The 12,619-nt window shown below is 31.9% G+C and overlaps 1 protein-coding gene across 3 annotated transcripts in view; it reads left to right on the top strand.

The window, feature by feature from the left end:
* LOC114332391 (TAR DNA-binding protein 43) overlaps window positions 1-12,374 on the top strand; it is a 70,668-nt gene extending 58,294 nt beyond the window's left edge. For all 3 annotated transcript variants that reach the window (XM_028282181.2, XM_028282180.2, XM_028282182.2), the window contains exon 7: window positions 11,982-12,374. The gene's annotated coding sequence lies outside the window, so the exon portion shown is untranslated. The remainder of the gene's footprint in view (window positions 1-11,981) is intronic.
* Window positions 12,375-12,619: the final 245 nt, after the last annotated feature.

Below are 12,619 nucleotides of genomic sequence, written 5' to 3' on the forward strand. Positions count from 1 at the left end.
CACGCCCCACGTTTCTGATTTTGTACTTTCTGCAGAATAGGGAACTTTCACATAAAAATATTTTTGCATAAAATTGTTAATTTATGTTTAAAAATATTATGTTTAAAATATTACGTCTTAATAATTAATAGTTTACATACAATAGCTGATAATAGTTGCGCTCCCAAATTTACCATTTCAAACAACTTCAAAAGCGCGGGCTGGGGTCTGACGTCACCAACCATGATGTTTGCTAGTGCTCTCGTTTGGCTAGTGCTAGACGTGCACTCTGAAGACAATATTTCAAATTTTAAAGATCATTTATTTATAATATTGTTTTTAGTTTACGGAAATACATTTTTATTTTACAATTTATGTATCTCAAATGCCAAATTACATTATAAAGTTATGTAAGTACAGACATAGATACTACTAAAAAATTACGTATAACAAGAAAGCATGTTTTAATAAAATAGGCATAAATTTAGTTTCAAATTTGAATTTCATTCTCGCATAAAGAAATAAAAATATTTTATGGATAAAACTTTATTTTATCAAAGTTTTATTCCATTTATTTTTAATAATTAGCAGAACCAAATAGATGGGGGAAAATATTTACACTCCAAAAGTCTTGTGCTATACTAATCAAACTGTCAATGCGTCATATTCTATCCAAATATTTATAAGTAAATTTTAAATTACTTTCAAAGTATGTATCTGCTACGCAAAAAAATCACTTATTTTTTTAAATAGAAACATTTGCAACTACTGTACTTTTGCATTGGTTATTTGGTTGATAGATTAGATTTTGGCTCTCGGTCTCGATTTTCTACCAACACAACTTTTTCAATCCAAAACGTTTGTCCCTTATTATAATTAAATTTCCGAATACATATATTTCAGTCGTAATATTTTGTAATAAACAAAACTAAAACCTATCATTTATAAATATTTTAGATTCATAACAAAGAAGAAAAAAAAAGCTTAAAAATAAACAATACAATATCTATTTCAACACCTATTTACAATATCTATTTCAACACCTGATCAATTTCAGTTTGAAATTAATAAACTGATTATGAACTATACCTACAAGAACACAAATAATACTTTGGAATTTCCAATTAAATACGATTAAATGGAGTTAATACAATCCCCAAAACAACCTTTATTTCTTTTGAACTTTTATTTATACAATCAACTTCTAGATAAGAGTTTTAAGTGAATGTGAATGAATTTGTAAATAATATTTTCGAAATATCCTAGCGGTTTTGTTGTCGATGGCAGGTAGACAGTGGGTCGTGACGTCAGACCCGTTTACGCGTCTCTGAAGAAATTTGAATTTTATAGCATTTTCAAAGCTGCGTAATAAGCGTATGAGTTAAAAATATTTGATTTTTTTGCATGCATGCGTTTTAAGATCATGTTTAATATTTAAAAATATATCGTCGGTATACTGCGAAAACCAGGTAAATGACAAATTTTAAAATATTGAGTTAAGTATACCAAAATTCTCAGCTTTTTACGTTCTACATTCAGGTAAAACTCAATAAATGATACAATTTACCATTTAGCAGATAATTTATATAATAAACAAATAAGTTACACCTGATCAACTTTTCATTTTCAAATAAAACAATATATCGCTACTTACTTCCATAAAATCAAAGTTCTGTTGCATGTAAAACCAACTAAGCGCACATATATATTTGCCGGAAAACAATATATTTCTACTGCTGTATATCTACCATATTCAGTAAAAAGCTGAGAAGTGTCTTTAATACAGTGTGATTTATTTTGATTTACAGGTAAAAGTAGGTAAGTGATCGCACCTTGATCTTAAATTTAGGTTTAATCAGCTAGGTCTCTTCACTTTTTCAAACTAATGATAGAATGTTATTTCTGATATATGCATCTTTCATTAGCATATCGAGTATCAAACACAACTGGTCCGCCTAATTCAAAATAAAGCAATAAACTTTAAAAACGTTTTTTCTCGATTTCGGTATTTCTACATTTACCTGGTTTTCGCAGTATACCGACGATATGCAAGTTCCCTATTGTCTTTATTTTGTTTTACTCCTATAAATAAGTATAGGTAAGCGAATAATACTTATTACAGATTTTAACATATTTTTTTATTAGTCTAAGCTAAACTGAATTACGATCGAGAATAAACACGTCTTCAGGTCTTATAAGATGAAGCAGACAGTGACGAATGTATTGACAAGAGTAATTCGAAGTAAGTGAAGAAATAGACAATGTTAGTGTAAATAGTGACTATCCAGACCAGCTTTAAGATGTTGACGTTCCAGACATCACAAACAACTAAACAGTAAAGAGATTTTTGAGAATCTTCGACTTCAATTGCTGGGGTTTGTCACATCCCACCTGTCTGTTAGTGGTAGAAAAGTTCACCTGTCGGATGCCGGGTTAAAATCCACATAATCAAATTCAATAAAAGGGTTCTGTGTAGCAACAAGCGTTGTTTACTCCCTCGCTATACATACCGGGTGGTGAATTGGAAAATGAACCATAGGAAACTCAATGTAAAATTCTAAACTGTTGCTTAATTCTGCTAAATTCCTGCTCTCCTAATTATTCTACATCAAAAGACATGAGAAACTATTTGTAGAGGATTGAAATCTTTATTGAAAACAATTGTTAAAACTGTTCTACGAATTAAACACATTAAAAAAAATTTGGAAAATATAATAAATTTTATCAAAGTATTTGCCAAATTTAGGCCACACACAGTGCAAGAATATGTATAAGGTTGCGTTCGGTCAAAATGAAATTATTATATTATGTAACAATATTTTGAACTGTCAGTATTTTTATTTTATCATTTATTGTTTAAAAAACAATGAAGTTGAAAAGATGTCCTCAGTTGAGGAGAAAGTAGTAATAATAAAGATGTTTTATTCAGTCAATAGTTTGCATACTGTCAGAAATAGTAACGTGTGGCCTTACTTTTACATGCTTTCATGCACTTACTATGGCAAATGTATTATATTTTTCAAAATTTTGGAATGTGTTTAAATCGTAGAACAATTTTAACTTTTGTTTTTAATACAGATTTTAATCCTCTACAAATAGTTTCTCATGACTTTTGATGTAAAATAATTAGGGAAGCAGCCTATATATTATATTAGGGAAGCTATACCTATGGCCCGTTTTCCAATTCACCACCCGGTACATGTCCGTCTTCATCAGGGAATAATGATGACAGAGGTGTAACCAGGATGATCCTAAGGGGGGGGGGGGTTACAACTACTTGAAGGTTTTTGGGAGATATGGAATAATAATGGTGTTAAGCGTATAGAGCTCAAAGTATGTACCGGGTGGCCAACTAAGAACGGCCGTCGGCTATATCTCAGAAACGGATTATGTCAGAGCTTCGGGATAAAAAATTTTATGACAAAAGTGACCTCGAGAAAAGCCTGGAAATTATTTTTAGAATTGTAGGTCTACCGCTAGATGGCGCAATTTAAACAGAAAAATTTAAAAAGGAAAATTTGACAAAATTTTACCAATTAACAGGCATTCAAAATACGATCATCTTATTCTTCATAAAATTATGCGTATATTTTGTAATACAAGTTTTGGTCAATCTTTTAAAATAAGAGGTAGGGGAGAGTGGGAACCTTGTTACGGAAAAGTGCTTGTAAGTCCGGTTCTGCTTAACCGATCTTTACAAATTTGGTCTTGTTGTAAACAGCTCTTTACTGGCAATGTAGGAGTTATAATGTCGAAGCAACCTAATATGTTTGGTACCTGCTAGAGGGCGCTATTTAATTTTTATTTTAAATCTAGTTTTCCTTGAAAAATATTAAATAGAAACATACCGTTTTATTATCAGATTATAAAAGAAGAATAAATTAGCAATAAAATACCGAAAACAGCATGTCGATATCTTCTTCCAATCCGGAGATATCTTAAAAAACGTGTTAAATGGGAGAAACTTTTATGCTTAACTTAACAGTAGTTATAAACCCACTAACTTAACTAATAATTGCATAGGTCTTACAAATTACATTAATTTACAATAACAATACATTGTAAATCATAAATTATAAAAAAAAATGCTCAGATACAATTGGCTTTTAACTACATAAATTAAAATTTATACTTACCTACTACCAATAATACACAAACTAAGTACCTAAGTAAATTCCAAAATAGTAATTACTGAGAAAAAACTAAGACTAATGGCGCCCAAGGTGCTCAAAATGTTGTCCATCATTTGCAATACAAGACAAAAGTCTCCGACGAGTGGATAAAACGGAAGCTTCAATTTCTGCTACTGGGATGCTTTGTATTGCATCTCGTATTCTTTGAATCATATTATCCCTTGTCGTAGGTCTATTAATAAAAACTATCTCTTTTATTCTTCCCCACAAATAAAAATCCAAACACGTTAGGTCGGGGGACCTTGCTGGCCAAGCAAATAGGCTTCCACGTCCTATCCACCTATCAGGATAGGTTTGGTCTAAGAAATTCCGAACACCTCTATAGTAATGTGCTGGGCACCCATCATGCTGAAAAATCATGTCTCGACGAGTTGCTAATGGTACGTCTTCTAAAAGTAGTGGCAATTGGTTCATTAGAAAATCTAAATAATTTTCTCCATTCAAATTTTCATTAAAAAAATATGGTCCAATTATTTGTCCACCTAGAATACCGCACCATACATTAACAGACCAACGACCCTGATGCCGAACCTCCTGCATCCAATGGGGATTCGTTTCAGACCAGTAATGCATATTATGGCGATTTACATGGCCATCACTACGAAATGTAGCCTCATCTGACCACATAATACTTGAAAGTAATTCGGGGTTGTCGTCTATCATATTTAGTAGCCAGTTACAATAATCCAGCCTGGTATCGAAATCTTCAGCATTTAAATGTTGGTGTAGGACAAGGTGATATGGATGCAATCTAAAATAGTAAATTTTGAGATAATTAAAATTTTGCAAAATGTGGAAAATATAAATATTTACAAACTATCATTCAAATATTGGATGAACTATAAAAATTATGGCGTATTCTAATTGCGAATAAAGTAAACGAATATGATTTACTAAAGTTACCTGTGGTCTCTTAAAATATTTTGGACAGTGGTTCGACTTATTCCCAAACTTCTGGCGATAGCTCTTGTGCTTAAATGGGGGTTTACATTTATAAACGCTAAAACGTTTATTACATTTTCCTCAGTGCGACCTATACGACGTCTTCGATGCAAAGGTAAATGCACACTTCCTGTCGTACGTAAACGTTGTGCGATTCGAATAAAAACTCGTCTACCGTGATGTCGTCTGTTGGGATACTGCTGTGCATATACTCTAGCAGCAACAGTGGCATTTCTCATACATTCAAAATAAACTGCCAACATGTCAAAAGCTTCTTCATTTGTAATAATCATATTTTTATATTTATATTAACGAATGTAATTAATTAAAAAGGTAACAACATAAACAATAGACACAATTACAACGCCATTAAAAGTTTTGACATTAGAAGCGATATTCATTTGTTAATCATAGCCTTGCTTGTAGGTATGTAAAGGGCAATTTATTTTATACTTATTACTGAAGTGTAATAATTTGACTGTTACTGATTAATCGACTTAGGTAATAGTTTCCTAATACTTTTCATCAGTCCTTGATTCATAAGATAAATGGTGGTACAATATACCTACTTACCTAATAATATAGTAACATAATAAGTCGAAATTAGAATATGCATAAAAGTTTCTCCCATTTAACACGTTTTTTAAGATATCTCCGGATTGGAAGAAGATATCGACATGCTGTTTTCGGTATTTTATTGCTAATTTATTCTTCTTTTATAATCTGATAATAAAACGGTATGTTTCTATTTAATATTTTTCAAGGAAAACTAGATTTAAAATAAAAATTAAATAGCGCCCTCTAGCAGGTACCAAACATATTAGGTTGCTTCGACATTATAACTCCTACATTGCCAGTAAAGAGCTGTTTACAACAAGACCAAATTTGTAAAGATCGGTTAAGCAGAACCGGACTTACAAGCACTTTTCCGTAACAAGGTTCCCACTCTCCCCTACCTCTTATTTTAAAAGATTGACCAAAACTTGTATTACAAAATATACGCATAATTTTATGAAGAATAAGATGATCGTATTTTGAATGCCTGTTAATTGGTAAAATTTTGTCAAATTTTCCTTTTTAAATTTTTCTGTTTAAATTGCGCCATCTAGCGGTAGACCTACAATTCTAAAAATAATTTCCAGGCTTTTCTCGAGGTCACTTTTGTCATAAAATTTTTTATCCCGAAGCTCTGACATAATCCGTTTCTGAGATATAGCCGACGGCCGTTCTTAGTTGGCCACCCGGTACATCCAAAAGGAGGGGGGTTATAATCCCCAAAACCACCTCCTGGTTACGCCTATGAATGATGATGGTAATAATTTAAATTAAACGTATAGTCCGTCCGCTATAACTTTTCCCATGCGGTACGATTCATTTTCAATCAAACTAAGTCAAAACATAAAGTAAAACGTACGCCAATGTGTGTAGTATATACACTGGGGTGCAAAATTAACCGGACACCTTAAAAATGGGTCATTTTTGATGTCTCAAATTCCCTAAACCTGTTGTCCGATTTAAGTTATTTTTTTAATATATTATAGCCTTTATCTTTAGCAATATCGCTGTAATAGTATTGTTGCTAAACAGTTAAATTTTCATTGTATACCGGGTGTATCAATCAAACTGTGTTTTTTTCTCAAAGTTCGCATCACCCTGTGGAATATTCTAGCATTTATAAAATACTGAAATTAAAATCCAACTATAGCATCATGTTTTCTCAACATTTTGTTTTTTGATTCATTCGCTTATGTTGGATAATAAAAAACTTAGGTACTTTAACAACTAGCCATGTTTTTCATCAATACAGCGTGCTTTTAAAGAATAATTGGCAAATTTTAAGGGGTAATTCTGCATGAAAAAATGACAGTTTGCTTTATCAACGATATGTCTGCAAATGCTTCTTTTCCGAGATAGGGGGTGTTGAAAATTTTCTTACAAACTGACGATTTATTTATTGCTTTAAAACAGGTTGAGGTATGCAAATGAAATGTGGTGGGTTTTAAGAAGTAGTTATTGCACATTTTTTGACATACGATTAAGAATTTAATATTCGCCATTGGCGAGCATACGGGTAATATGAGGGCTTATATTACCCGTATGCACGCCAATGGTGACTATTAAATTCTTACTTGTATGTCAAAAAATGTACAATAACTACGTCTTAACACCCACCAAATTTCATTTGCATATCTCAACTGGTTTTTAAGCAATAAATAAATCGTCAGTATGGAAGAAAAATTTCAACACCCTCTATCTCAGAAATAAAGCATTTGCGGACATAGGTTTATAAAGCAAACTGTCATTATTTTTTTATGTAGAATTACCCCTTAAAGTTTGTCTCACTTATTTAGAAACACCCTGTATTGATAAAGAACATGGCTAGTTGTTAAATTTTCTAACTTTTTTATGGTCCTACTTAAGCGAATGAATCAAAAAACAGAATGTTGAGAAAACATAAGGCTATAGTTGGGTTTTAATTTGAGTATTTTATAAATGCTAGAATATTCCACAGGGTGGTACGAAGTTTAAGAAAAAAACATAGTTTCATTGGTACACCCGGTATGCAATCAAAATTTACATGTTTAGCCACAATATTATTACAGCGATATTGATAAACAATAAGGCTATAACATATTAAAAAATCACTTAAATCGGACAACAGGTTTAGGAAATTAGAGACATCAAAAATGACTCATTTTTAAGGTGTCTGGTTAATTTTGCACCCCAGTGTAGTATACAGTATACAAAATGTATATACACATCGACGTTCGTTTCAATTGATGTTTTGACTTAATTTGATTGAAAATGAATCGTACCGCATGGGAAAAGTTACAGCGGACGGACTATATGTATAAGTATACAAAATTCACATCGTCAATATCATTTTGATAATCTTAAGTTAAACTGACAACTTTTTTTTATAAGACATTCCAAAGTTCTGTCAAAATTAAATCAATATGGCGGCTGAGAGACAAACATAAATGTATTTCTGCCAGTTCTTAATGTGTTTGTGTTTAGATCATTTTAGTTGCGTTTCTTTGTAATTATGTTTTGTACAAGGATTAATTTAACATTTTCACTGGAAGAATTAATTTAAATAGTACATTATATACCGCGGGACTGAAGTAGTACATTTAATCCTGAAGGTAAAGTTTATGGCCCGACCGCAGGGAGGGCCATAATTTACCTGAAGGATTAAATGTACTTCAGTCGCAAGGTATATACGATACTTTTCGTACTTCCGGTATGATTTTATTAATTATTTCAATAATTTCAATCAGTTTTTTCTCTCTTCAACTCATTTAATAAACTGTCTTTAAAATAAGTTACCATAGTAACATTGCGTTGTGACAGTTATAATTTAGAAACATTGTCATTACTAGTGTCATTGTAAAGAAACATTGTTATTGATAATTATTGGTATCATGAGTGAAGAAGGTGTATCTGATATTGATAAAAGAGCAGCCGAAGTAGGTGAAGAATTGTTACCACCGAAATCTAGAAAACTATACGAGCAGCAGTACGATGCTTTTAAAAAGTGGTGCCGCTTAAAAAATGTGAGACAACCTACTGAAAATGCGCTGTTAGTCTACTTCGATGATAAATCAAAAGCGGTTTGTGCCTCAACTCTCTGGGCACATTACTCAATGCTGAAATCGGTTATTAACATTAGAGAAGATATTGATATAAGTAAATTTCCAAAATTATTAGCTTTTTTGAAGAGAAGAAATGAGGGATTTAAGCCAAAGAAGTCAAGAATTCTCACGTCTGAGCAGGTAGATCAGTTCTTACGGGAGGCTCCGGATGATAAATATTTAATGCTTAAGGTAAATTTGTAAATAAATAATAAAATTTAATAAATATTAACGTTAATTACCATTCTAATTAATTATATTTTTCAATAAAATATCCCTTAAATTCGTTTGTTTGTGATTTAATCGTTCCGGGAGTTTCGTCAATATTTAATCCCGGAGGGATTAAATGTGACACTTTAGTACCTGTCACAAGGGAGTGAAGTTGTCACTTTAGGCCCGGAAGTACGAAAAAGATAATATGCCTCATTTATGTTTTGTTCCTCTTGTGTTTTAAAGTGTGGAATGCGAAGTAATCGTGATAAAGTTTATTTTTATCGGTTCCCATCAGTGCTACATTTTAAGCATAAAACTGAACTAAATAAGTTATCATCTGAGAGAAAGACAATGGTTAAATGCTATAAAACGTCTTATAAAAATGCGAAATAACTATGTACAGTTTCGATCATTGAATAGTTTACACAGGCTTACGTATCTAGGAGCCGATTTTTTTAATTTTTACCTCGTCTAAACGCACCTTTTACGTCAAAATGACGTTACCAGCGGTGTACCTAAAATAGGTTGATTCAAATTAAAAAACCAAAATAACAAAGTTATTTTACAAAATTTAACAAAATGGAAAGTATAGAAAGAAGTTTTTTTGAATACATTGGATTATGGTGTTAATAAAGGAAATAAGGAAGCGTGGTTTTAAAACATGCATTTTATTTTAAACCTATTTTATATTAAATAATGATAAACAATGATAAATAATAAACAATAATATTTGGTGGAAGCCCCATTATTGTCAATACAACTTTGCAGTCTTTTGTTCATATATAGCACCAACCCCCTCATGTTATAGTCAACTAGCTCTTCCCATGCCTGCTCAATTGCTTCCCATATTTCAATTCAATTCCGTGGTCTAAGGTTTCTTTCATTCAGTTTCTTTGTTAACTCTGTCCCCACATTTTTTCGACGGGGTTAAATTCTGCACTCCGGGAAGGCCACGGAAGAACATTAACATGAGTTTTTTCCAGTCATTCTCGAACAATTTCTACTCGTATGCACCAGGCAGTTGTCATGTTGGAAGATGAAGTCATTGTTGGGGAATCTCTGAATCACTGATGGCAACATTGTGTTCTCAAGAATATGTTTGTAATGTAATAATGCTAATTTTTCTCCTGTATGACAACAAACTCCCGGGCCTTCAGCACTTATCCATCCCCATACGTTGATCGAGAATCCTCCACTATTTCTTAAATGATGTGAATATTGTTCATCATCATCATACCTATGATTTCTCGGCCTATAAACTCTTACTTGACCATTGATATATGACTGAAATAATTTTTCATCGGAAAGTGCAACCCTAGACCAAAAGTTCTCTTCACGGTTTATGAATTCATTTCAAAATGCAACTCGTCTCCTCTTGTGATCCTCAGTCAAAAAAGGTTTCCTTGCAGCTGCACAATTTATCAGTCCACTTGCTTGAATTCTTCTATGTGCAGTGCAAATATTGCCCGGAAACGCTGTCTCTTCGAGCTGTGGCAAAAGAAGATTCTCTCAAATGTTGTCTACTAACATCCCATCCTGTTGATATGTAGAGATCTTCTGCCCTCTTGAACCGCCTCTTTGTTTAATTGCATATGCACATATGGTTCACGTTTAAATCTGTAGCAACTTGCCTTAGTGACCAACCTTCTTCAAGTTTGGGCAATTGCTCTTGCTTTTTGCGCATCATTCAAATGCTTCTAACCATTTTGGAGGAGTTTGATATCGTTTTATTTTATTTTTAAACACTCGCAAAATTTTTGACAAGCATTGGCTTTTTGAAACTTTTTGACTTTTTGTCATCTATCAAATCCGTACGGCACTGCAATTTTACAGTATTACAATATAAAAATTAAGGTGTAAACTATTCAGTGATCGTAACTGTACATGTTATACGCTTGAATAACTGTTTCCACTGTAGGTTAACTCAGACTTCTTGGGAAAATGGATCCATATTGTATATTTATTTTGGTAATCTTTTTCTTGTACCTACTAGCAACATTTGTATTGTCTACCTAAAATTTCGAAAATGTTTATAATTTATTCCCTGCTTAAACTAAATAAAGTCGTTCAAATACTTATACAACTAAAAACTAGACAAAATTAACAATAAAATGCTCGGAAAATACAACTAAAAAACTAATAAAGATAAAAAACTTACGAAACACAATGTGGTACAAATATAAACAAATACAATGTTTGTCTACTAGCAGTGTCATAAACGTCAAAATTTTGGAATGCCCTGTTATAGATATTTAAAGTCAATTTATTTGAAGAATATCTATTTATTTGACTGATATTGAACGAATAGGTTATTTTTGAATTTATTCATAGAATAATTCTTATTCGTTGTTAGTGAGACCGGACATTAAGGGCATTATCACTATCTTGTCAAGCATTATTGCTCGACAGTTTTGTAAGACGAGCAAGTCTGTTCGAACAAAAATGACGCAAATCGGAAGTGTATGGATTGAAAACTGTCGTTGTTGTTGGCGTGCAAAACCGATGGAATAATCAGGATCAGCCTGATTGTAAATCAAACTTGTTCGATAAGCACTTCAATTCCAACAAATCTGAAGTGTGTGAGTACAACAGTTTTAAAAACCACTGTTTATCCATAAGTGGCGCATTCATTTATTTTTTAACATATTTTTTTAAAGTAACGAATTAAGTCTATATTTTTCAACGAATTGTTTCATTACTATGAATCTTCGCCAGATGAGTAGAATGTTTTTATTAAAATTTATTTGTTTTACATTGTTTAGCCCATTTTGTTCGTTTACTTTTTTTGTTTGATTTTAAGGCAAACGCCGACGCTACTGCACACAATGAAATTCGTTTCATATTCGGACAAACTACTAAACAAAACTGAAGTGTGTGTGCAACTCGCGTTCGTCATTTTTGTTCGAACATACATACTTGCTCGTTGAACAAAACTGCTGAGCAATAACGCAATTTGTGGGCCCTTTAGTCATAGACAAAGTTGATTTTATCTTTACTTATGATCCTTTTTAATTTTCAGCACTTCTACGTAGAAGATCTATATAGTCGAAATAATTTTATTAAGTTAAATATGCATTATTATATATTATTTTAAGGAAAAACTGACAAAACCTCTAAAACCATTATTGTTATTGACTGTTTTTTTTATACAAGCAAATTGAAACAGATTGGGTAATTGGGTAAATGTGGAGTGAAAGTGCAATTTTTAGAGGTCTTGTTTACTGAATTATGTATTAAGCAATTGTGTGTTTTGAGCATTAAAACTTTATAGCATGAAAAATGGATTGTGTGTGCATATGTAAAATTTCAATGGATGTTCGAACAGGAGAGTTAGTTTTTGTACAATAACATTGTTTAATGTTTTATCAAATGTTGTAGAAACCATGCCTTATCAATATACAGAGAAATTAAATATTTATGTAAGTTATTTTCCTTAATAATATTCCTTCCTATTTTATTCATTTATTCGTGTAAGAAACATAATACATTTTAAAGTAGACATATCGCCGCTTCGCAAGAACGTAGGCTTAAGTCAAAAAAGACGATTTTAGAGGAGAGGCATTTTAAAATTTTTTGGATATGATTATGAGCATAACTCCGAATAAGTTGTTACTTTAAAGAAATTACCTAAACAAAGGACATCACACACATCTTATG

The sequence above is a fragment of the Diabrotica virgifera genome, chromosome 7, assembly GCF_917563875.1.
Source record: "Diabrotica virgifera virgifera chromosome 7, PGI_DIABVI_V3a".
Taxonomy (NCBI): domain Eukaryota; kingdom Metazoa; phylum Arthropoda; class Insecta; order Coleoptera; family Chrysomelidae; genus Diabrotica; species Diabrotica virgifera.